General features: G+C 40.4%; 2 long non-coding RNA genes across 2 annotated transcripts in view; both read left to right on the top strand.

The window, feature by feature from the left end:
* The first annotated feature begins 2,665 nt into the window (after positions 1-2,665).
* Positions 2,666-27,340, top strand: part of LOC125323313 — a 49,854-nt gene continuing 25,179 nt past the window's right edge. The window contains exons 1-2 of the long non-coding RNA XR_007202476.1: positions 2,666-3,423; positions 4,922-5,038. This is a non-coding gene — a long non-coding RNA (uncharacterized LOC125323313). The remainder of the gene's footprint in view (positions 3,424-4,921; positions 5,039-27,340) is intronic.
* On the top strand, positions 18,497-24,946 carry LOC125323315. Its single transcript, XR_007202478.1, has 2 exons — positions 18,497-23,944; positions 24,620-24,946. It is a non-coding gene; the product is annotated as an uncharacterized LOC125323315 (long non-coding RNA).

Genomic DNA, 27,340 nt, shown 5'->3' with positions numbered 1-27,340 from the left:
GAGATCCACCCACAGCCCCTGGGGATCCACGGGGGATGCAGAGATCCACCTGCAGCCCCTGGGGATCCACGGGGGATGCAGAGATCCACCCACAGCCCGTGGGGATCCACAGAGGATGCAGAGATCCACCCACAGCCCGTGGGGATCCATGGGGGATGCAGAGATCCACCCGCAGCCCGTGGGGATCCACAGAGGATGCAGAGATCCACCCACAGCCCCTGGGGATCCATGGGGGATGCAGAGATCCACCCGCAGCCCGTGGGGATCCACAGAGGATGCAGAGATCCACCCGCAGCCCGTGGGGATCCATGGGGGATGCAGAGATCCACCCACAGCCCCTGGGGATCCATGGGGGATGCAGAGATCCACCCGCAGCCCGTGGGGATCCACAGAGGATGCAGAGATCCACCCGCAGCCCGTGGGGATCCACAGAGGATGCAGAGATCCACCCGCAGCCCCTGGGGATCCACAGAGGATGCAGAGATCCACCCACAGCCCCTGGGGATCCATGGGGGATGCAGAGATCCACCCGCAGCCCCTGGGGATCCACGGGGGATGCAGAGATCCACCCGCAGCCCGTGGGGATCCACGGGGGATGCAGAGATCCACCCGCAGCCCCTGGGGATCCACGGGGGATGCAGAGATCCACCCGCAGCCCGTGGGGATCCACGGGGGATGCAGAGATCCACCCGCAGCCCGTGGGGATCCACGGGGGATGCAGAGATCCACCCGCAGCCCGTGGGGGAGGTGCCCATGCTGGAGCAGGTGGATGCCTGGAGGAGGCTGTGATCCAGTGGGAGACCCGGTGGAGAGAGAGGGCACCGCTTCCAGGCTGGAGCAGCCTGTCCTTGGAGCACTGCACCCCGTGGAAGAGAGACCCACGGTGCAGCAGTTTTGGGAGGGCTGTGTGCCCGGGGGAGGGGCTCACGCTGCAGCAGGGGCGGTGGGGCTGCTGCTCCTGACAGTGGACTCACGCCGGGGAGGTTCACGGAGAACTGTCTGTCTCCTGTGGGAGGGAGCCCACGGCCTCACAGGGGAACATTCCTCTCCCGGAGCAGCGGGAGGAAATCTCGGTGATGGACTGACCAAACCCCCGTGCCCAGTCTCCCTGCGCTGTCGGTGGGAGGGAGGAAGGGGCTGGGGGAAAAGGTGTTCTAAGGGCTTATTTTACTTTCTCATGATCCTCCTCTGACGCTGTTAGTAATAAATTCACTCTGCAACTTTAAGTTGAGCCTGTTTTGCCCTTGAAGTATTTTCTTCTGGTCCTTATCTCAACTAATGAAGCCTTTGTTAATTTTTTTTTTCCTGTCTCTCCCCTGCCCAGCTGTAGCAGGGGAAGGTGAATGGACGGCTCTTGTGGGTGCCCGGTGCTGGGCCAGTGTCAAATCATGACACCCTGCTTCCACTGAAATGACTGTCAGCTGCTATTGACTTCAGGAGAATGAGAACGAAGTCCCATGTGACAAATACTAAAATTATAGTAGTCCTAGACTTCTGAGTTTTATGGGAATGCAATTATCTTAAATATGGGCTGTTACTACCACCACAAAAAAACCCCCCAAAAAAACCAAACCAAAAAAGGGGAGGGATGCAATTACCCAGAGAGCAAGTGGCATGCTTTTCATTGATTAGACTGTCCTGTTTGATTACATTCCTCAGTATTTTTAATTTTCTAGCCCTAATTGCTGCCTTACATTTTTCTTGGGTCCCTTTGTTCTAATTCATCTGCTTTCAGGTCCAGATTTATTTTTTCAATCCTTTCAGATTCTCCACAAACTTATCCTGTCATTATGTGTTTTGTCTCTTCCTGCAGATGGTTATTTGACAGAAAGTTTCCATTGACTCCAGAGAATGAGTCCTGTGGTTCTCAGATGGAGTAGTTGCAAAATGGAATTGATTAAAAGGTCAAAAAGCATTACTGTTGCAATGTCTGAATTGCTCCATCAAAATGTTAGTGGGACAAATGTGTGCAGATCTTTTCATGGGACTAATCTGGATTAAAAAAAAAATTCTATCTTTGAGATCAGCTTTCTGATGTTTCCCAACAAGAGAGACATTTTCTAATTACAGCTAGAAACTAGTCTTTCCTCTTACACTATTGTCAATTAGTAGTAGCTCTGGAGGTAATGAGGTTTCCTTAGTCTGAGTTACAGTAGGATTTAGAGTCATAGTGTTTGATCTGTTTTTAAACTCTGGAAGTTCTAAGTTGTTCAAAGTAGCAGTTTTGAAGACAATAGTTTCATTAGTATATCTAACTAAGGTGAGAATTCTTGCAGAAAGTGGAAGTTACCAGAGCGTACCTGGGTCTTTCTACATGAGAGTCACTGATGGGGAGCCAGTGAGCATCAGCAATCCCAGCCTTGTTTCTCATATAGTACATGACACAGGAGAAGAGGTGGGTGTATGATGTCTCTTGCTCAGAAAGTCACAGAAGGCCAGCAAAGTCTCAAAGGTGATGATACGAATTTGTAAGGACATCATAGCTGGGGCTTGGCAAAAGGTTAATTCTCAGCTTATTTTCACAGCAGCCTTTACTGTCCTGTTATCTAGCCATCCTACAATAGGATGTACAATCTTTCTGCGCTACTTAAAAAACATCCCACAGATAATTATTGGCTGCTGCATCTTGGCTGTCTGCAGTGAATCTCCATGGAGACAACATAATCGTAGTTTTTATTGCCAGCTAGGTAAGCCCCACATGGTGCCTCCTCCTTCTGATTTTTCTAGCAGCAAAATGTCACTGAGCTGAATTGTGCAGTCCATGGTAAAACACAAACCTTTACTCCATGATGAAAGCAAAGCCTCAGTGTGTATAACCTCTGTGTCTCTCTACTCACTGGAGAGCAGAGAGAGTTAATTTATGTCTGTCTGCAACATCATTCATGAACTGAGCACTTGAATTAAGTCTCAAGACCCTAAGTAGGGAATTGTTTCTATCTTTCTTATGTGCTCTTGTAAGAGAAGAACTTGTTTTGGGATGTAGTAAGTCACTTTGTCCCACTCCTGGTTTAGATGGGCAATCAATGAGCATCAAGATTGTACACAAATTCTTTGTAGAGTTTGTATGTGTCTTGGGTGGATTTCAGAATGGACTTAAAGTTTCCTTCAAATTCTCATTGCAGATTCACAGAAGGATTGAGTCTGGAAGGGACCTGTGGAGGTCATCTGGCCCAGCTTCCCTACTCAAGTAGAGCCAGTTGCCCAGGACCATGTCCAGAAGGCTTCCAAGTATCTCCGGTGAGGGAGGCTCCACAACCTCTCTTGGTAACCTGTGCCAGTGCTCAGTCATCCTCAGAGTACAGAAGTATTTCCTGACGTTCAGAGGGAGCCTCCTGTGTTTCAGTTTGTGCCTGTGGCCTCCTGTCCTTAACTGGGCACCACTGGAAACTCCTTGGCTCCACCTCCTTTGTGTCCTCCCTACAGGTATTTATACACATTGTTGAGGTCCTTATCAAAACAGTTCCTGTCAAAACAATTTCAAAGGAAATACATTTTTTGAGGAAAATAATTTTGCCTGTGGGTTTTAACAAAGCTGTTTTTGCATGAATCCTGGGAGTACCTCTATCTGTAGGATGTGTCATTGGTGCCTAACCTCCACTCTGTCATCTGGAGCCACCTGCAGACCTGCCTTTCGATCACAAAGGAGCTCTTTGCTGCACGGACAGCAGGGCTGGCAGACACATGCATAGTTTGAGGCACAAATCTGAGGCATATTGTCACATAGAGGGTGAAGGGAAAGATGGTTAGAGCAGCCACCAAGCACTGAAGTAGTTTATGTGATTAGAAAGTGGTGATGTGCCAGATGAACTGGTGTGGTGGGCAGATGGCAGCCCATAAGCCTGGGGTCTTATTGAACCAGACATGCGACCTTGTTTCTTGAATAGTGAGAAGTACTCAACACGTTCTCTGGAAACATTTAGGGATCGCTGGTGTTATTGCAGTTTATCTAAACTATTTGGATAACAAAAAGTATTTCCAGATAAATGTGACTTTGCATAATCTTAAAGCACTGTATAGAGACAGTAGAAATACTGCAGTTCAGTGGAACAGGAAAACTAAATTGTAAATGGCAGGACAGTCCACTTCTGTATTTTGCAGTGTCTAATGAAATGATAGATTTTAAATGTCAAAGGTAGAACACACTACTATACAATCCTCTAAAACACTTCTAGTTTGTCATTAGAATTAATTCACCATTCTTTACCAGACTATTATTTCATAGCAACACTTGTGATTTCTCATATAATGCTGTTGCTTCAACGAAAGCTCCTTTGGATGAGTGTAGGCTGCAAAGTAGCACATTGCCAAGTTAGGAAATAGATCTTTTTCAAAATAAAGTCCTATAACAGGAGAAAATAAACACACAATGTTAAGGAGCCATAGAGGTCCCCCGAATTCTGTCACCACTGGAGAGGGAGAGAAATCTTTGTCTTTTGTTTTTCCTGGCTAGCAAGAGGAGCTGCACACAAAAGCTTCCCCCGATCCCTTTGGTCTGCTCTCACACTGCTGTGCACTGGTGTCAGGTCTGCTCTTACCTGGTGAGCTGTACATGCACACTAACTCCTGGCTTGGTGCCTGGCTGGTCTTGAAAAAAAATCAGGGTCTGCCCAATTGATGGACAGTGTTCCTGCATGTGTTCTTAAGGTGCAAGTCCTTACCTTCTTTAACTCTGTTTCATGTTCCTGCTTGAATTTAAATCTGCTCCCTTGGTCATGTGAGAACCTGAACATGGGAAAGAAAAATACAAGCAGGTAAACAGGCAGTGCTGTGTAATCTGGGTGCTGTAGCATGGCTGTCATCCATCCAGTTCACCTTCAGAAACAGCTCTGCTGGCTCTCAGGTGCCACACATGGCTGTCATGGCTTTGCCAGCAGTGTTGGTCCGCTCTGGCACTATTCATGTTCTGCTGTTGTTTTGGCAGACTTCTCACACTTTACTGAGGAAGGAGCACATACAAGGGAAGAAAAACAATGAATTCAAGAGCATGGAGCTGCTGAAAAACAAGGTTCACTGCCCTCTCCCCTGTGATAACAATGCTGTGAGTAAAGCTTCATCACCAGTGTTATGTACAGCTATTGCAGCACAGGGCTGTCAGCTCTCGTTATTTAGAAACTCAGCAAATGGATTGCATTACTTCTTCAAACAGTCTTCTGAAATCAGGCTGTTGAACAGAGCAAGAGGCACCAGTGCAGCTAGAGACTGTCACATGGTTTGAATTGAAGCAATCATCTTTCCTCCACTCCTCCTGCAGCATCAAGGAGTGTCAGTGTTGGTGCACTACCAGGGAATCGAAATGCAAAATAAATGTGCCTTTTTTTTTCTTTTGAGTGGAAGTGTAGAACTGTTCAGTTGGTCCAGGGCTGAAGTAAAATATTCAGTTAAGAATAAGCCTCACAAAGACAAAAATATAAAGGAGACTATAGCATGCAGTGGGAGGTTTAGCCATTTTTTTGGGATTTCACAATGTCATGTGAAAAGTTTGAAGTTTGTGAAAACTCCAGTAGCATCATCGAACCAGTTCAATGGAAATTCCTGCCATTTTGTAGGGCATTTGTAGTAAATTACCAGACTAGGAGTACCCACACATTGGGAAATTTAATTCTTATGATGCTCTACTGCCGTTATGGGTCCTTTAATATTTCAGCAATGAATTACCACTTAGAAAATAAAGCAGCAGTAGGATAGAATTCCTTTTGGCCATAAGAGGGCAATGGCTACAGAAACCCATCATTTAGCATATAGAACTAACTTAAGAATGATGAACATACAATGATTTCTGTTTTCATAACTTAACTTTTTGTTAAATGTGTGCTGAACTGCACTAGAATCGCAGTCCCTGAAATATGCTCTGTGTGACCCAAACGCAACACTGTTCATAACCAGTTTTTAAAACCTGTAGATATTTTGCTTCTGTGGGACTTCTGTGGTCAGTAGCACTTACCTCTACTGTTTGTTTTTGGTCTTCTGCTTAGGGATTGTGTAGAGCGCAAAAGATTTAAAAATAAAGTTTAACAGAAAGAATCTATTTGCTAACAGTGCCAGCCTCTCACAGTTCTAATTTATGATTAAAAAGATGAAAAAACCACTCTGCGTATAAAATCCTTTAGTATCACATTGGTGCCAGTGCTGTCTTCATGCTACCATTTTGAGTTTCTTGTCCAGTTTACAGCTTGGCAGATACAGTTTGTCCTTTCCAGTGGCAGTGACAAGAGGTGGTGGATATGAAATATGACCATGTTTGTGTTTGGAAAAATTCAGGTATTTTCTGCTTAGAAAATGTTCATTTTTTAAGTGAAAATGAGAAGAAAGCTCAGCTAAGAATAATAGAATAATTCTTGAGTTTTAGAAGACTACCAAAAATCACTTCTTTTGAGTTACAGAATAAAACCTGAGTATACCTTCATTTTATTGCTCTGATGATGCATAATATGACAATTTCTTTCCCTAATGATACACTTTTGTCCCTACAGTCTTACACTGCTCTGATAATGCATGATGCTGCAATTTCTTTCCCTAAGGACACACTTTTGTCCTTACTTAGTGTTGTGTCTGGCAGATTATGATGTAGAATACAGTTTTATATTAATGACTAAAGGTCAAGTTTTAGTTCTTCACATATTGCCTTCTCTGAGGTGTCATGTTCAATCAATAATGCTATGAACAAGTTGCTTCAAGCACATATTATTTTTTTCTAGTATTATTTACTTTTATTTTGGCAAACAAGCTAGACAGAGTGGTCTAAAACTCAAGCATGGATTCATTTTCTGCAGGTCAGCTTGTAATGAAAAAAATGTTTAAACTTGTTAGAGAGAGGCACATCAATGAAAGTTAAGGGGATTCAGAAGTCTAGGGCATTAATTTTATTAATCTAATATGGCATATATATGCTCTTTCACATGAATTTTAGTTCATCCTGTTTCTAAACCAACGAAATACTAATGAGGGGAACAGCAGTGACTTCTGGATGCACTCATTTTGTCTCTTTTCTAAATCATTGCTGTTAGGTAAAAACCCAACAGATATGCAATGCCATTGTAGGCACCAGAGACAACAACTTGAAATGCATAATGAAAATTCTCAGTTTATTAGATTTGTCCTTCTGTGATTAAAAACATATCTTAAACAGCAGACATCTGTTGGACAACTTACATGGTTCCTTTTTGTCTTGGTATGTGAGAAAATCCTGCAGGCTGTATTGCTCAGCCCCGGTATGTTTTGGATGCACAGGAAATTAAGCATATGCTCCGTGGTGGAGCTGTAATAACATGCAAGTTTGGTGTAATCTGTTGAAAAGAAAGAGTGCCATTCCTTGTGCTGTGCCCTATGGAAAGGAAAAGGGGGGAATGCTAGGAGCCTTCTTCCCTTGCCTGATCTCATGTGACACCTCTGGTTGGTTGTGAATCAAGTTTGACAGAAAAAATAAGTGTGTGATAAGCAGCATGCTAAAATCAAAATAATCTTGCGTCTACTCCTTGTAAGCCTTGTACTGTGGCCATTGCATGAAAAGATCACTGTAAACAGAACAATGCTATGGAGCAGAGTACCACTCTCACTAATTTTCACAAGTGAAGCTAGACTATTTTTTTTTCCACTCAGTAAACATATGTCCTTCAGGCTTCCTTAAATGGGATACCTCTTTCCTTAGTAAAAGTATTTTTCTTCCTGTGAGCCCAACGAACTCATCTTTTGAATGGTGACTTCTTTGAAGCCAAAAGAGTAAAGTAGCACCATGGGCTGCCAGTATGCAGCAGGTTTTGTTTGTGTGTGCTTTCAAAGCAAGAAACACCTTCACTGTTTTAACAAAGAGTTTCAGAAATATACAGAACCAACTTTGTGTTTTGCAAGTAAGTATGCAATGAAGCCCGTGAGAGAGTCACCAGGGGCATCATATTTATTTGCATGCCCATGGTTCAGCTGAAATTTGAGTGCTACAAAGGTGTCAAAAGAGATTAAAAGCTTTATGAGGTAGATTTTCAAAATTGTGAAGATTCATATGAATAAGGGCATATTAGAACTGATGGTAAAGAAGGCTTAAATCTTCATGTTTCAGGACACAAAATAGCCTCTATGGAAGCTTAGGAAGGAACTCACCTTGAGTCTAAAGATACAGTTTCCTGCTGAGACACTGGGGTCTTTGCCCCCAAATCCAAGTCAAAGAAGGACTGTGAAAGAATAGCAGGCTATTTTGATATGCTGTGAAGATTACCACAGAATTGTATCTCCATATACATCGAAGAGGACATACACAAATATATCCTGTCCTTGCTGAAAGCCTGGGAACTGCCGGAAGTACTGAACCCTTTTTAGAGTGAATATTATTTTATCAAAGCACTAAGATTCAGAAATGGGGCTTTGTGCCTTTCCAGGATGTGGACAACAACTGAGGTTAGGCCTCTAGAGCTCAGGTCTCACATCAAGGTGCTGTGATAATACCAGGAAATGCAGAGATGAAGGTACATGCTGAGCACTTATCAGTCTCCTCAGGACCAATGGTTATTGCTGGAAAAACCAAAGTTAATGAAATACCAAATGAGTGGTGTCTTCTTCATTTCTTGGCCTTCTCAAGTTGACAGTGGAGACCTATTGGCAAATCAGAATGCGATGATTCTAGTATCAGAACAGCTGGGTTAATTTTATATGCTCTGGTCTACCTGCTTTAGAGACCATGGAAGCCAAACTGGAGGATTTTATGACGTTTTCTTGTTGTTTATGGTAGGCATGAGAGAGGCCTAAGAGAATGCCCTCCCTAGTGCTTCTGGGCTCCAAAGAGTTAATTTGAACAGGAATTTCAGCTGGATTCACTCTGTTAGCTGTATCTAGTCTGAGTGATAGAGAAATTTCTTAGAGCTAAGCTGTGAGTGTAATGTGAAGAAAAGTCAACACGTGCTATGAGAAATCAGGGATGTCTTTTCCCAGTGTTTTACTTGGTATGTTGTATGAATGAAGAGTTTTCTTCCTGAGACAGTGCAAGTGGTATGATAGCATGTAAGACAGCTGGCTTTAGAGCTTGGCAAGGAGTGAGTGAAGAAGGTTGAGAAATTCTCCTCTGGGAAGTGATGAAGAAGTGACTCATTCCTAGCCAGTTTGGAGAACTTCTGTCTGATTTATAGGCCACAGGATAGGAGCTCCTTTGGGCTGTGTTCTACTGATTTTCATGAACTGAAAGGGGCTTATTTTTTATAAGATTTGGAACTTGTCTTTTACCAAAGTCTTCAAAACAACTGTTTGATAGGTAACCTGCAACTTCTATAAGTGGGACTGGTATTTTTCCATCTCCAAGATTTCTATTTCCCATGTTTTTGTTTAACTTTCCTGGTGTCTGATTAGGCAGGTAAATTATTTTGTGTATAAGTAGTATATTTTTCCTAAAATGACCTTTGATAATGTTACAGTTCTGACAAATTTAGTAACTGTATATGCTACCTGATGTCAAAACAGTTTACCTTTTTTTTTTTTTTTGTAGCTACAGCTAAAGCTGATTTTTATAGCTACTTTAGTCCAAATAAATATTCCTGACTCAGTGGATCAAGATAAAACCACAATCTGTAGTTGCTTCTTTAACAAATACCAGACTGGGACAGTCATTTGCCCGCTCATGGATTTTCTGAGTTCTTTCTTATTAGATGTTAACAAAAAAGTCTAGAAGAAGCTTATGCTTGATTTCAGACCTTGGACAAATCTAACCATAGTCTGATAAGGAAGATTTGAAGTAGCAGGTATGTACATAAATTTTACATTTTCAGGTAAAGCTGTGGGGATAGACATGACAGTCACACAGCACAGAGGTCCTGCTTTCTGACGTGGTCACAGTAAAGATGAAAATCCCAAAGTCTCTTCTTTTGAGCGACAGAATTTAGAAGGTATCACATAGGAAATCTTCAGTAAAATTGGGAATTGTTCCCACTCCTTCAAACTCTGACTACCATGAAAATGCTTATTTTTGTCTTTACTGCTTGACTAGGTTATTCCAGGGGATTTTCCCGGTGTAAGGAAGAAGTTGATCCTGAACATGTTTTTTGTAGTATCATAATTTCCATTACAGAACTAGAAAGCTCTACCTTTTATTTTTTTCTTTTTCTTTTCTTTTTCTTTTTTTTTCCCTGTAAGGGGAACTGCCCCCCCCCCCCCACCCCCCCACCTTTTTTTGGTGTGCCTCCTGATTTTTAATAATACCACAGACTTCTTTGCCTTGCAGTGAACCAGTTCCACAAGGAGATTGCCACATCAGATTATGTGAGTTTGCTTCATTTCCAGGCAGTGCTATTTAATATACATCTGCTATGTAATAGATGCAACAAACCGAAATGATTTTCAGTTGGGTTAGTCTTTATTGGATCTGACCTCTGGTCTAGGAGGTGAAGGGAGAGTGGAAAATGAAAGCTGATTTGGTATTAGCCCACTATTCATACTAGAAAAAGTAAATGCTTTTGCGGTTTTCCTTACAGAGGTGTCTTTATTCATTTGACATGCCTTTAATAACTAATTCTAGTTGTCTGGTTGCCAAGATAGATTTCCTACAGGCAGACTTAAAAGTGGTTTTGTCCTCTTTGAATGCATGGCTTCAAATGATCCCAGAACAGCAAACATTAAACTTCCCCCTAGACCTTGAGATTTTCTGAAGCACTGTAATAACATAAAAGGATAAGACTATTAGAAAAAAATAAATAAATGAATTAAGCATGCTTCATATGATATGAGCAGGACAATAAAACTCCTTGTTTTTCCATGCAAACTAATATCTCTTTTCTACTGTTGGCCATATGCTGTGGATTTCTCACAATTCCCATTTTATGGATTTTGGTATCATCATTCCCATATATATTCCATTGCCTGGGAATGAGAATGTTTTGTAGGCTTCATCTGAAAGCAAGGAGCCAACACAATCCAATTTTTTTTCTTTCACAGATGGCTTTGCCAGTGTTTTTTCTCACATTGTCACAGAGCTTTAAATGTGTATCCAGTGTACGAGTGTCTGTGTAACATGTTTGTCTATGAGCATATGTAAAGCTGGCATGGGAACTGTGAAGTAGGATACCTTCCTTGTCATTTAACTGGGCTATACACATAAAGCAATTAGGAGCAATTTTAAAACTTGGCTTCATACACAGCCAAATTGAGTTTGGGTCTGCTGGTTGCTTAGAGAAAGAACATGAGAAAGTATATTGTCATTTCCAGGCATAAACTCACATTGCCAAGGGATGTATCTGTAATGGGGCTGTCCCAATGAATTTTGAGTTGCTAGGTCAAAATCTGAAAGCTAGTGTACAAAAAAATTCCACCTTTTCTTTGGGTTACTGAAATCTAATAAGATATTAATCACGGGCAATTACTACAAAGCTTTTTACCTCAGCTGAGTCTTAAATCAGCTTGGTTTGGTAATAAATGGAAGCAACCTTTCAGCTGAGAAGGACTTGGACAAACTTCATTTTTCAGCTGAGGATCTTGGTGTTGTGATAGACAGGTTGTGCTTTCTGACCAGGTCACCTAATTCAGTGTGAGGAGTTTCAGCTCTGTCCTGCATTGTATTGAGCAGACAGACCAGTCCCTACCTCTCCTTGATGTTGAGTTGTTTAATTGTCACCTTCTGAGAAGTGATTTCTTAGGGTGCCACACAGTCTTCCCCCCAGGCCATGCCCACCAGCTATTTCTCCACTGCTCCTTTGACACTCTTTAAGTTGTTGACAAGAACAATATGTTTTGACATAAGAGATCACAGCAATAACTTGTGAAGTGCTCATGCATTTTCATTTCACTATAGAAAATACCTTGTGCATGAGTCTTGGGTCCATCCCATTTAGCTTTTGGAGTGGTTACATCACAGTGACAGCTCAATACCATTATGTGATTGGTTTGAAACATGGACCCATAGAAACATTCCAAGAGGAAATATTTCTGGCAGCTGAAAGCACCACTAACATCAGAAGTTCTTGTTAATTCTCCTTTAATACATTACATTACATCTGATACAAGACCATTTACTTTCTTTTGGTTGACCTCAGTTAGGGACGTCAAGGCTTTTGACATGTCATTCTGACACTTCTGTACTGCCAGTACCATGGTCATCAGGAAGTTTTGCCAGTACAGTTTCATGTTTTTGTGCTGAAGCCATGGCTGTAAATAACAAACATGCTCAGTCCTGACTGTAAACAACTCCATGAGTGGCCTCCAGTGGAGCTGCTAATACTTCTCAGTTACTGCTGTTAGCCTGGTCCCTTTCACTTGGGTGTTTGTTGTGGGGTTTTAGTTTGTTTTGTTTTTGTTTTCCCCCAGTTTTTCTAATAATTTACTCTCTACTGTGGTATTTAATGTGTACAGAAGCACAGACAAGTGAGATTTTTCATCGTCTGGGAGACCTGGTTTATTTTCTAAATGAAGTTGCAAGGTCTGTCTGGATGATCTGCCTTTGGTAAAATCATGTTGCACATTTCCTATATAACTGTAAGTCTATTTGTTTTTCTTAAAAATCTGTGGCTTACTTGGTATCCATGGACTAGTAAAGATCAGGACCACTGTATGACTCAGTTCCCCTGAAAACTCTCAGTGGTGCAAGGGTCCTGTGATATAAATTAAATTTCATTTTTAGAAAAAAAGTCATGCTAGACCTCTCTTGCTGCAAAAGCAGGGTTTTTTTAATGCTAGTGATAAGACGAAATGTTGTTCTAGAAACAGCCTGCAGCTTATAGCATTACCCTGCCAAAATAAAACTGTGAAAGCCAACTTGCACAGTACAAACCTGCTTAAGGAATTGCAATTTTAAAAGCAGAACAGTTGTTTTGAAATGCAAATAAATATTTTGGAAAGTTTCTAATAAGTATTGTGTTATTTTTACAGGACACTGATTCTCACACCATGCGAGTTATAGCCGTTTAATTGTATTTTATATGGTATCAAACTTTCTGCCAAAATCTGGTGTTGGAATGTTTTTCGTTGTTACGGGTCTATCAACATTACATCATTTACTGACTGCATCATGTGTGACACACATGTCTGTGCTTAACCTTTACAGTTGGGATATCTGAGCCTGCTTTAATCAAATGTTACACTACCAAATGGGTGTTACTCTTTAAAGCTTCATTGCTGAGGAAACAGGTCTGAGTTTTTGTATGCCCACCCATTAGAGGTTGCTATCAAATTTAATAGAACTTAACTAGGAACAAATTGGCATTTAGTAGAACCCAAAATTTAGGCTTGGTTACCTTTTTTTTCTATTAACTAAACTTTTTATCCTATAGCAGGCATCCAAAAACTATGGACTAGAAGATGCATGTCCATACTCTCAGGAAACCAGTAAGGCCAGGGGCTTCTTGCCGGAAGAAAAATGGAGAAATGCTGGAGTTTTTCAAATGCAAAAATTTCTTCCCTCGTAGAGGTATCTGTGGATACCTCCAACACATTCTGCCTGTTCTCATTGCTATTGATCTAGAGAACAGGCACCCTCTTCAAACAACCCTTTCAGTGCTGCTGGGGGCAAAGCCTTTGGGGTTGAATTTCACACCCTCAGGATAACTGAGAGCAAGATTTGCTCAGTTGTTGAACATCGCAATGTAGCTACCAGTAACCTGTCCCACAGGGGCCTTTCTTCTGGCATCCCTTGATTAAGCTGAGGGCTATTTCTCCATTCTGAGTCTTAGGTGATAACTTACACTGCAATTTATGCCATCTTTGGGGAAACTCAGATACCTTGGAGAGTTTCTTTGGTGAATGTGACTGTCAGTAGTGTGGGAGGAGATAATCTTTACAAGCACCTTTCAGAACAGGAGCAAATAACAACCTGCAAAAGAAAAGCTTTGGCTTAGAAAACCCTCTCCTTCCTCTCTCTTTGCTCAGCCTCCCCAGCTGTTTGCCAACTGTGTAAATGTGAAAAACATACACAGAGCAAAAACTCTCCTAAAATGCAGGTTCAAGACTATGGTGGCATTCCTACCAAGTTGCTACTTCCATTGTTTTCAGTAAAATTCAAAAGATAGAGTGTACTGCAAATCCCAGGCCAGGACATGCACATGGGGGTAGCAGCAGCTGTGCTGGAAAGATGTGGAGACACCCCTAGATGTGGCCGTCAGGTGGGCTCGTGTGGGGCAGAGCTCTAAAGGCAACAAAAAGGGCTCTGCAGGGCAACTCCGCCAGAATCCAAAGCAGAAGAATGAAGCTGCTGATCTCAAACTGATTTCACTTGCCTAAAGTAAGTACTATCCATAAGTATGAGGCAGAGTTGGAGCTGAAGGTTTAGTCCTGATGTTGGTGAGACCAGCAGAGTCACTTGCACAGCTTCTTAAACAAAAGCTTCAAATCCTAAGCTCTTTCCCACAAATTCGTGTGCTTCCATCTTCTACTGCTCTGTCCTAATTGAAATACAGACTTCAGGAAGGTCAGTTCAAATCCGGTGTGATACAAATGGAGACAGTCATTTATTTGCTTGTCTGGATCCTAGAAAATTCTTTGCATCAAAGACAATACAGAGATACCCATCTCAAACTCTGTTTTCCCAGGAAGACAATGAAGACAGGGCATGGGTAAACTATTAAGTTAAAGATCCTCTCTGGACTAAGGGTGATTGGTTTAAATAAATACAGATTTTAAGTAACACTCTAAGAAGTATCTTTTTCCAGATTGTGTGTTAATAAATATTAAACATTTATTGAGAAAGACTGTTACCTATGAACCTGGGGGAAGCTAGAAGAATTACTGAAGGGTGGGTTATTGGGGGTTGTCTGGTTTATTGCTTGACTAATCAAAACATTTCTGTGCCATTAATTATTCTCAATGACTAAGCCTGTATATGGGTTAAAGACTTAAAAATTATCTGATTTTCAGCTCTTTTCTATTTCATTTTTTAGGTAGTGTAAGTGATTCTGTGTCATGAGAAAATGTATACAACACTGATAAATCCATAAAGTATTTGACCTTTAATCAATCCTAATATTTGCAATCCACAGAGCTTTCTTAAATGCCTGTAACCTTAGCCCTTCCACTCCCATTCATCACAATTACTGTTTGAGCTGTCTGATGCAATGCACAAAGCATTGCATGTTGACATCCAATATTTTATCATTAATAAAATAAAATTAAAAAAAAAAAGAAGTAAGAAACATTCCAAATATTTTTGCTGGTTTGATATTTTCCAGTGCAGTGCCAGGAGAGGAAAAGGGACAGTTGTGATTTATGTTAGTGCTAGCAGACATTGTTAATTAGTGCTTACTGTTAGCAGAATGTAGATGTGGTTGGCTCTCTAAACAAGTTGATTCTTGAAGTTATGCTAATTTTCAGTGATTGTTAACCTTTCCATACTGAGAACACTGTTTGTAAAATACTTAGGTAAACAGTACAGATTGCATTTTAAACAAGAGTTTAAGGAACCTGGAGCAGGAGCATGTATGACTAAAGAGAGCTTTGGACCAAACCATGCAGGTCTCATTCATGCTGTAATACATGAGTTAATGCCAGTAGGATTGTTACAAGAAAATGATCATTTTCTCCTATCCCCCAAGACTTTTATTGTTGTCTTGATCAAAGAACACTGCAGTGATGGATGGAAATACTAACAAGACTTACCCACAGAGAGGTTGGCTTCTGTAGACAGCTGAATGATTCAATGCAGAGAACACTGGACTCTGCACGAAGGAACTTGCAGTTGTGCTGTGCATCCAGGCAGTTGCTTTATTTTTTGGGGGGGCTTCTTACTCTTTGTGAGCCTTTTCAGTAAAAATTTAAAGGTCTTTTTTCTTGGACAGACTCCTTTCACACATGTTTCTGTGTCAAGTACAAAGAATAACACATTAGGATTGAGATAAATATGATAAAAATAAATATCACTGAAATTTCCTCTTGTAGCATTGTGTTTCACATCACCTATGATTCACAACCCCCATGAGGGAGTAGGTGCTGCCCAGGATTTTTGCTGAGAGTGAACTTATATTTCCTTTGCCTTTGGAGTGAAATATGAGTCCTTGGATCTCTTCTATATAAAAGCAACATTTGGATATGTTATCATACTGCTATTTGTCCAATTTCAGACTTAAAATATGCTCCCCAGACCTCTCACACCCAGTACCAAAATACTTTTCCACTGGAATCATAGAAACATTTATGTTGGGAAAGACCCCCATTACCCCAGCACTGCCAAGTCCATCACTAAACATGTCTCCAAGTGCCATATCTACACATCTTTTAAATCCCTCCAGGGATGGTGACTCCACCACTTCCCTGGGCAGCCTGTTCCTGTGCTTGACAACCTCTTCAGTGAAGGAATCTTTCCCAATATCCAATCTGAGAGTATTCTTTACACACACATATATATCTTTATGTGTACACTTTTATATATATGCATTTATATCTAGATATCTTTCCGAATAAGGAGGTATAATGACTATTTCAACATCAGAAGGTCAAAAGAGCAAAGAAATGGCAACATTAAAATTTTTAGACTTGTAAGTTCCATCTTTGCTGGAAGGGTTTTGTGTTCTCTTTCTCTATCTTAAAGAGTTTTCTTAGCATAGTTTTTATAAGTCTTAATTTATTAGCAGGAATTATACTTTTAATGGAAATCATGAAAAAATGACATGGGAATATGATCTAAGTCCCTGTTCTCCCCCAGTGATATTTCTCTGTTTTTTTTCCAGCTGTTTTGCCAAGGCAAGTAATATGATTATAACTGAGCACTGATGTGTAAGAATTAGCATGATCTGTCTCTGCGATGCTGGATGGGAGAATGAGTATGATTTCATTTTTACTGCAGTTACCACGCAAACTCTTTCTGCCTCTGCACTTGTTTTTTTTACTGGTGGAATTTTCACAGGAATGCCATGGAAAGATTTACAGACTTTTTGGCCAGGTTGACCACTAGCATCTCTGACATCCTGCCTGTGTTGACAAGACTGTGTGTAAGATCTCAGCCTGATTCAGAGAGCTCAGGGATCACATCATCTGAGTGTGGGAAATACGGGCTGTAGCATTCTTGTACAAGGGGTACTCAAAGACTAAAGCGCCAGACATTTAGGTCTACATAAAAGAGTCTGAGAGAAAGTTGTAGGTGCAGAGGCTGACAAAGTTAGTTAATCTGCTCTCTTTAGTGGAACTAGAGAATGCTAAAGGAGTTGATAACCTATTCATAAATGAAAACTGTGGCAGCAATTCAATTCTGCTGAGTACTGACTATCCTTAACTCCCAGAAGAAAATTGCTAACCATCAGAACTCATGTGTTCTGCCATTCATGCAGAGAACATAAAGTTCAAGAGGTCCCAAAGAACATCCATTTCCTTGACTTCATCTATGCACGAAAACTCCATTGTGCAGATTTTGCACATTTCTATAAGGCTTAATCAGATAATACATGAAGCTTTGTTTCAACCTGGCATAAAATGGAGTGGCAAAAGTGTTTGTCCCTCTCTATGAGGATAAGGTTTTCCTTGATGGAAAATCTGCAAAGAGGTCACCTTAACAGCAATTCCAGGTATGACACTGAAAATAGCTAAATTTAGGTTGGGAATATTTTCACAGTTTTGTAGAACAATTAGGTCACCTCCACAAAATGATGTAAGATGCTAGAAGTAGTCTCAGGTATTTACCAGCATGCATCTGTTTTCATACAGGGGCTAATTTTATGAATGGTTTAGGACTCCACTTGTGTTTCCATAGACATTTACACATTGCCCTGTGGAGGGAAACACCTAAAAGAAGCTTTTTTATGATGCCACCATACTGCTGGAGAGACTTTGACTGAAGATCTGGCATATTTTGAAGTGCTGTAATCTCTTCCTTCCTCTCTTTGACTTTGCAGACATACACATCTTCTAAGAAACATTTCTGTTAGTCCCATATTTTAGGGAAAAAGCACTGCCAATATTGTGAATGAGTACTATTCCATAGCTTTTGATTGCCCAGAATCAAAATGTTTTTATTTCCTGCTGAAACTGATTTTTGCTGCTTAATGTCAGAGATGCAATGCTGGTGAGACTTGTCATAGGCCTGAATTCATTGGTGTCATTGTACATTGAACACAGAACTGCTGCTGCAGTGCTCGGTTATTACTGCATGAAATTGTGCCAGCTCTCTGGGAACAGATCTGTGAAAAATGCCACTGGAAGTGTTTATATGGGAAGTAAATGGATGGGGAATGTATCCCACTGTCTGATACAGTCCTCCATACAGACAAATGTTATGACGGTGTATTGGAGCCTCTGCATGTGGCAGCCATTTCCCCCAAAGTCTTCCTTCTTTTAAATCCCTACCCCACTGCACACAGGAACTGCTCAAATTGAGCTGGGGCACCCTTTCTGAGGACATGAAAGTGGTCATAAGTTTGGTCCTCAGACAAGTGTTTGGGATGCTAATAATAGCATTGCCCGAGAAAATGGAGTAAGATTCATCTCTCATACTTGACTCTCTTCTGCCCTGAATGTATTTCCTTAGGGCTTGGAGTCAGTGTCCATTCTCTTCCCATTCTCTGCCTCCTGTTTCCTTTCATACCCGACACTCATTTGTAAGAGCCAGCCATATACAGACCCTGGAACTGTTTATCTTTGTAGAGTGTGCATTATCTATGCTGTTCAGCTTTTTGCCTTAAATCTTTTGTGTCTCCTTTTTCTGAACTTGACTCATTTCCTTGAGTCTTGCTGTTTAGCAGCCTTTTAATCCAGATACTAAATTCATAGCAGGCGACCTTCCCCTGTAACCATTTTCTCTTCCAGTCTGAGGTTTCCTGAGTTCACCTTCTTTTTTATTTTTTTCTTAACAAGTCTCTTTTTTGGCAAGTCCTGAACCAACTTTTGGAGGTCAGTGGCCTAGGTCATTTGTAATTGCTCAGCAAATACATCTTCAGGCCAAAGTGTGGTTTCAGATCAGAGAAAAGAAACCAGGTAGCATGGTAACAGTAATCTCTGAAGGTGAGCTGAATCATCTATTACTGCATGAGCTTTCCATAGTTTTATACTGAGTTTTCTCATTGCAGTTCTTTCTTTCAGTCTAAAAGTTTTTACAAGGATCTGATTAAATATTACTGGTTTCATGTATTCTGACTTGGGAGTTTACGGAGTCCCCCTTCCCCTCTTTTCTGCAAAAGGAAGGGAGAGGTAAGAAGGTATATGTGACCTAGCAAGACAGAAGTTTCTTTTGAAGATATTTACAAGTATGTTGTGGTATGTGAAAATCTCCTGAAAATTCCTAAAAATTTGCTTATCAATGTGTCTTGAAAAACTTGGGAACCCTAAAGTAAAAACATAAAAGCTTTTAGTCTGTAGGGTTGCTGGATTTGCCCTGTGAGTTTGACAGTCCAGACCACAACCAAAAGAGCTGTGTGGGTAGTGATACATCACATAGGAAAGACAGTAAAATAAGGAGTTGTAGCTCTCTGCCAGGAATTAGCAATAAAATGGAATTTGCATCCAAGTTTCTGTGAGCAGAATGATACCATTCTTTTCCGATAGATGAGTCTGCAGAGGCATTGTGGTTGTTCACATCCACACATATTCATGTATGGCAGCTTTATCATTGAAATATCAGCAGCTCAGAAACAAATATCAAAGTAAATACATTTTCCTTCATTTTATTTCAGTGAATTGTTAACAGCTGTTGCTTCAACTGCAATGTGGAAATATTCTGTAAAAGGAGAAGAAACTTCATGGTCTGAAGTTCAGTTCCTACATATTCCTTCAGCAGGGGCTTATGACAGTGGCTTGTCCCTATGTGGAGGTGCTTGAATTTCCCCCTGTTAAGCTCACAGGGCTACAGGGAGCCTGGGCTTGTGTGGGTCTGTACCTTATAGTAGTTTTATACTGCTGCCAAGTGACTGTGAAGCTCATCTGTGCATGCAGACCTTTGGAAAAACATGCTGTGGCAGTCAATTACACTTTTGGGGCTCCCACTGTCTGTGTTACATGGTGTTGGGGAGGAATGCTGTGTTTCCCAGGGAGAACTCGGGGTAATGTGCAGGAAGCTGTTTGCCTCCTGTGCCAACCCCATGATGTCTTCAGTGCAGTGGAATCCATTGCACAAGGGTTTCTCTGGGTACAGGGCCATCACTCCCAGCCAGTAGGTGCATTTACCCACCTTTCTCATGTCCCATGGTAGTGGCTTTGTAATTGAGACACTTGATTTTCCAGAACAATTGTCCAAATGATGTGCCATTGTGAGATTTCACACACACACAGAGTCATGAGTTGTGAAAGCATGTATTTCCCTGAGAAACACGGCTTAGCAACCCTATGTCTCCCTCTGTTATTAATACATGAAGCTGTGGCTGACTGTTCTTTTATTTCAAATACAGGTGGAATTAGTTGGAAGGCTATCAAGCTGTTAAGAAGGCATTCAGTAAGACTGTATGAGACTAAGCATTTAGCACTGTTTTCTTGGAAAGCTAGATATTGTATAATTAGTCCCTTTTATTTGTTTTGCTTCGGATGCCTTCAAGTGTGTTTGGGTAATTTTTCCTCATTACCATACAGGATAAAATTTACATTCCTGTAAAGCAATAAAGACAAAACCAAAAAACCTGTTCTTGCTTCCAGAAGCTGAAGATTTTAAAAAAACACCAAACGCTTAAGGCTGTAGTAAAACACTGAGTTGGCAATGCTGCTGCTGCTCTCTTACACCAGGATATATAATACATGCTCCCGCAGAAAGCAACAGTGTTTAGCTTCCAGGGAGCACACCCAGACTTCTCGAGGAAACCCAGAAACCACAGAAAAGAGGCAGATTGAAAGGATCCCCCAATGAGTAAATACATCCAGGGCTTTTAGTTCCCCATCTGCTGTTTTGACAAATGCGTGTGAGCTGTTTTGCCAGCAGATATCACTATGTGTGTCCAAATTACAAGTGAGAATGAGAGAGAAAAAGCATTTCTCTACTTGTAAGCGACAGGCAGATTTAGGAATGTCTGCTGGAGTTTATGTGCATTATTAGGCACCTTTTTAATTCTTTTGTCAACCTCTATTATGAGGTCATTTCACTTCAATGCAAATTAAATCATAATTTTTCACCTTCCAATGTTCTTTTTTTTCATTATATATTTTTTAATGTGTTGTCCTCTAGAACAACATAAAAGCCTTTAACTGTCTGAATTGAACTACTGTGGCCTTTCTTGTCAAAAAGAGCTTTTGGATTTATTTCTGTGTACATTGACACTATAAATTGTTACTTTCTTTTCTCTCTTCTGCAGGCAAAGAGCTATAAAAATCAAGTTTCACTGTCATTTCAACCTTTGTTCTAAAACATTATGATGTGTAGAAAATTGATTATACTGGAATTTAGTATATACAACAAAAGGAAATTTTGTTGAAAACCAGAGGGCCATTTCTATTCATTTGATAAATGTATTAGTTTCTTTGGTTTCCTGAATTACCAGGTAAAGGGCAACATTTTCCAGATCTAACTAATTTCACTGAAACATACGAAAGACAAATACCAGAAGTCAAATCTAACATATTCTTCCCATGGGCCTTAAAAAACCCCACCCCAAACTCTTTATTTTGAAAAGCTAAAGTAAGAGTTCAAAATTAAATGGATGATTCATGTGAGATAGGTGAACTGAACAACACATCGAGCTGTTGTACCAGCTGATATGGCCTGCTTTTTCTCAGCACTGCTAAAGAAAAGAAATGAGGTGAAAAAATGGATTGCTGTGCTACTCCAGCTACTCAAGCGTTGCTGTATCTCAGGGTTGCAACAAAGCAGACCCTCTACAAGGAGCAACCTGTGCCAGGGCTTTCAGCTTCATGGGTACAGGGCCAAATTTTGCTCCCTTTGTCTCCCCTGGGCATGGGGGAGCTGAGTGCTGGACAGTCCATTGGCAGAGGATGCTGCTCAGCAGTGGTGGCCCTGTGCAGCCTTTGCTCACAGTAGCAGCGCTACTGCTTCCACAGCTGCAGCTCTTTTCCCGTATGTTGTTCCTCCATGAAGCTATTCCCTCCTGCTGGCACCTTCCTGGATGCGGAGTGCAGCAGAAGGCTCCCATCCCATCCCATCCCAAGGAAATTCTCAGATGTGTATACAACTGCTTTAGAGACTCCTGATCGCACAGTCACAAGCAAAGGGACCTACTGGCTTTTGCCATGAATCTTGCAAGTGTGAGGGATACAGCAGCTTCTGCAGTCAAGCAGCAGGAGAAAAAAGCAGTTCAAACTAATAAAAGTATAGTTATCCATCCACTGGCAAAATCACAGTATGTTATATTTCTTACTGAAGGTACTTAAAGAAGAAATCATGTTCTTGTCTGATACAGCAGAATGTAAGCATGGTAAAAATTACAGTATATGCTGCTACTTATTTTTCTTTTTGAATAACAATAGCTTTAAGCAATGGGAAATGTTCCCAACTGGACAATTGAGAATCCTTAATTTAATCTACTATCTGAGAGACACTATAATCCCCAGTAAATATTAACCTCTGCCTCTTGATGCAAAAAAGATCCCTTTTGCCAGTGTCAGTCACATTTATTTCAGTCTAGACAAAATAGCTCCTAGATGTTGTAGGGAGAAACAATGATGTCTGAGTGCCTCCTGGAGAACATTCAAACCTTGAGCGTATTTTGGTTTGTGCTGGAGTTGAACTTGATGTGATAGGTCTGGAAAAATACAGAGCTGACAGTCTGTATGCACAACCAGGTTTTTAGTCCACACGTATAATGAGACCTAAGCACCCAGCCACTTTTTTTTGTGTCACTGTCAATTTAAACTGCATTTTTAAATGAACAGTGGGGTTATTTGGGTCTATTAATTACAGTAATTGTTTCCTGCGTGGAAACCACATGTATGAGATGTGAAAGGCGTGTGTGTGTGAGAAGGAATGCTGGCGTGTGTGACTGGAGCAATTCTCCTTTGAAGATTTTTTTTTAATCCCCAGAGAGGGAGCTTGTAATGAGCAACAACATTTGCGCTGAGGACTTCAATGCTCCTTGTTGCCTCATCCGCTGCCTTGCCTTTCACATGGAGATTAAAGTCAGTGGTTGAAGCTGCTCCTCCTTTTCCCATGCGACTGATATAAATTCTACTTCAAATGGAAAGGAGAAAGGGCAGGTTTGGTTGTCAGCAAAAAATGAAGGAGAGGTCTGACAGCAGCAGGAGCAGGGGCTCAGTTCTCATTAATCTGGTGGGCACCAGAAGAGTAAACATAAAACCTTGGGAAGATGCCGACTGTGCCCTTTAAACAAAGAGCCTGTGACTGGCATAAGAGCAGCGCTGATGGGTAAACAGGAAAATGCTTTTCCTAAGGTTCACCTGTTGATGGATATGATGGGAAACTCATGCAGATTTTTATAGTTTGTATAAAATTTGAATGCTTTGGTTTGTGCATTAAGCAAGTACAATAATGATCCCGTAGTTCAATTTCTAACCTGTTTTCTATTACAAGTCTCTCCATTTTAACTTTGACAAGGAAGCTGTCTTTCTGACTGGTTATGGTATTTTTCCTAGTGCAGAACAATGCCAAAGAAAAAATGTTTGGGGAAAATTTGGGATTAATCTCATTAGTCTCTTGAAATGCAGAATGTTATGTCCCCTTTTACATCTCCTTTTGCTGCAGTGGCACATCTCAAATGTGACTCAGCCCATGTGGGTCCCTATAATTTTCCCTGTGGAACAGCTTAGTTTGGAGAGAAGAGGGAAGGGATGAAAAAAATTCAGCAACACATCCTGACAGAGGGCAGCCAGACAGTGTGCCTTTATGAGGGAAGAGCTATACTGGGTAGAGAGACAGTAGATCTGAGACATCTAAGAGCAGATAGCTTGTATGCTGAAGTCATGGCACAGGCATAAATCAGTCCTCAAAGGCAGTAGAGTTCATAGTTTATATTGTCATGCTCTCAGCTTGATTTTAGCAGCATTTATATATTCTCAAATATTTTTTCTTCTGTGCCGAGGTTCTGTTCCCTGCTCATCCACCCAGAAGATGAGTGGTGGAGACTCTGTTCTGATATACCCAGAAGTATAAAAGCAAGAGGAGTAGAGTCAGCACAAGGTTTTTTATCCAATTCTTCGTTTGGGAAGGTCCCTGTCCATGAACATGGAAAAACTTATTCTTGACACAACTGGGACAATAAACAGTCAGAAATCAAAATTTTAACACTGTAATCAATCCTGTTTCTCCTCTTTTCTTTCACTTTCTTTCCTGGGGGAATATTTATAGTTGTTTATACTGGCCCTTTTACCCATTCTCATCCCACCTGAAGATATATGCAAAACATCAAGGTTCAGAGACAAGGCTATGAAATAAAACTCTCTTTGTTAGTTCAGCTAGAAATTTGAACCACCACAGAAGATTATTACAAAGGTTTTAGGCTGGGGGAAACTCTGGTACTTTTTGAACACAGAGTTGAACGTCAGAAAAGATTTATGTCAGCAGCGAGATCCAGCTAAGAGGAAACCACATTTTTCTCTCTCAAAATCCCTGTTGCTACCTCATATTGTTTACTGTCTTAGTGAAACTATTTCAGGATTTTTCCAGAGTTTAATAAGAGGGTTGACGATATTTGAGTCTCTGCTGCTTTTGATGAGTAATAAATGGTTTCTTTGAAGCCACTCTTTTAGTACTAGGTAGCATCAAGTCACATGAGCACTAAATATCCAGCTAGGCCAAATGAAGAAATAGCTGGTCTTAATTCCTGTCCCAGTGACCCTCTTCTCCTTTTTCCAGGAGGTGAATTTTGGAGTTCTGTCCAGTGTTCATGCAGTGAGGTCAATGGAAATCTTTCATCTTCTCGGCTCCGTTGTTTGTACATCACTTGATGGGACAGGTTTCTCATGGCAGATTTCTTGTGGCAAAGCCAGAACAGAAGGAAATTTGTTCTTAGCTGGGCTTATTCACCAGAACAAGGAGACTCAGCTGGCTTTTGTGATGTGAGCATTCCAGCGGAGAAGTAACTCTGGCAGACGCTCTCATGCTAGTGCATTGATGCACAAAGGGATAAAGTTCTTGTGAGCTCACTAAGTTCTGAGTACCAGAAAATGAAAGTCAGAAAAAGATGAATCTGACAAGGAATCTGTGTTTGATTCTAGCAGGTGTTTTGAGCAAAAGTGAAAAATAAAATATGTTCCTCCTGAAACTTTCATCTATTTTAAAATACTGTATATTTGGAAGTACTTTTTGTGATGACCAAGTAGTCTATGCAAATATTAATATATTAAAATTTAATTAAGATTAAACAGTTCAATTAGTTGTTTTAAATGCAAAATTTAAAATAGTATCTTCATTCAAGTATATAAATAGAATAGTCTGTATAAGTGAACTACATGAGCCTAATGGCTTGCTATATTTTTATTTGCTTTATTAATGAAGAAAAAACCAAACTTCTGCATCAGTTATCTTATGTTTAGGCATGATTAAAGGTTCTCACAGCATCAAGGGATATTAACAGGCAATTATATTTTGAGTTTAAAATAGATTGATTATTCCTTCCCGAGAGAACAGCAATGCACAGACAAACTGCATAGAAATAACATGTCAGTAATGCTCACACTACTGTACAGATTTTAAAGATAAATTTCCATCTGGCAAGCAGACATTCAGGAAGGAACTTTTGTTAATGTGGCTTACACACAAAGTTCGTCGGGGGTAAAACCCGACTTGAAGATTCATTTCTACTTCTCACACATGGTAAATGTTAATATACTCTAGTCATTTCTTAAAGAAATTGAGCACAAATAAGGAAAAGATAAGGGAAACACTGAATTTCTTCTCTTGTTCCACTGGCAGTTTTGGACTATTCAGATGGTTCCCCTAAAAACCAAGAGCCAAACAGAAAAACAAATAGAATTAAAAAAAAAAATGACAACTACAAACCAAGAACAAAAATGCTCTGTAAATATTAATGCTTCACTGAAAACTTAAATGTGCTGAACAAAGAACAGTTCATTTAACCTCTGTGAGGAAAGATAAATAATAAAAACATCCTTCACAAATTAGAGGTCAGGAAGAGAGGCTGAGCATATTGGAACGATATCCCTGCTGACTTCAGTGGTCTTTGCAGAAGGTCTCCTCTCATCTGAGCGAGGTCAGGGCTGCTGACTGCCACAGGATGGAGATGAAAGACAGGTTCTTTCACCCCAATACTAACCCAGCATCACACAAGGTAAGATAATGGAATAATACACAGATGTTCAGTAGAAAACACACTGAGTTTGTTTCCCTGAGGTACATACCACTGATAAACATGAAGAATTATACTCTGTCACTGTAGTACCACTTGACCTGAGCTGTTCAAGGGACTATTTGCAAAACAGGCACTGCATGTTTTGGGAGGAAAGAAAAATTAATCAGACAAAAATGATACTTTTTGTAAGCATACCATAATAGGAAGCTATCTTTGTTCATGGAATTGAAGTCCTGCTATTGAACTGCTACTGGTAAACAAAGTAAATATTAAATCCAGCAGAAGAAATGAATAGAGATGGTTGAAAGACAGAATTTTAAACTGGAACAGTAGCTGGAGTTTCAAAACTTACTGAGCTGAAATGAAGTGTCAGTCTCAGAAATTTATTTAGGGAGAAAAATATTGACAAGGATATCAAAATACGTTCAACTGCATTGAAATTTTAGATGGTGATGAGATCAAGGTTTCATTTTGAAAATATTTTGACATTGTTAATCTATGTTTTTTAAAGGAAGGATAGTTTCCTTAGAGTGTTTGATTGACATTGAATTTTTTTAATAACACTTCATCTTTATAGTTTTTAAGGAATAGATTTGACTGACACATGCTTGGTCACAAGGAAAGATGCAGCTACTGATTCATAAGCACCAGTGGACTTTGTCTTTGAAGGCCAATTGTACAATATTCATTAAGCTTGTTCCAGGCTGCTTATTTATCTTGAGACAAATAGTTTAAAACAATGGGGTCTGTAGTCTTTAGGTAACTAATAGGAGTTACCCAAATCTGTCTGAGCAACAGTGATCCTTTTGGATATTTTCATATTTACATTGCATATCACCTTTCCAATGGCCAGTGTAGATTTGTTCCCCATTTTACAGAAAGCTGATTTATGTGCCCGTTGACTCTCTGTGGTTCCCTGAAATGAAGGCTTGTTTTAAAAGTGAACTATATTGTAACTCAACCTGCTAAGTGTGGGAGACAGCTGTCTGCAGTTCATGTTTTGAAATATTGTTTTAATAATTGTTTCTTTCCTTTTCTTAAATCAGTGGTAGAATATTGCCATTATGGGATTTTAGGTAAAAACACCCATTTCTTATAAGAGAGACAGACTTGCAGAGCATGAGGCTTGGAGATGGGGCACCTGTTAGTTATTTTCTCAATCAGTCACAAACTGGGGTCTAAATTCAAACAATTCCTCAGATATTGGGATGAATGGAAAAAAGGAGTTAGCTGGTAACAGCCAAATGAGAAAACTGTCTCTGGCT

The sequence above is a fragment of the Corvus hawaiiensis genome, chromosome 3 (genome assembly GCF_020740725.1).
Source record: "Corvus hawaiiensis isolate bCorHaw1 chromosome 3, bCorHaw1.pri.cur, whole genome shotgun sequence".
NCBI lineage: Eukaryota > Metazoa > Chordata > Aves > Passeriformes > Corvidae > Corvus > Corvus hawaiiensis.
The sequence above is the reverse complement of the archived record's forward strand: the minus strand, read 5'-3'. Positions and strand labels throughout refer to the sequence as shown.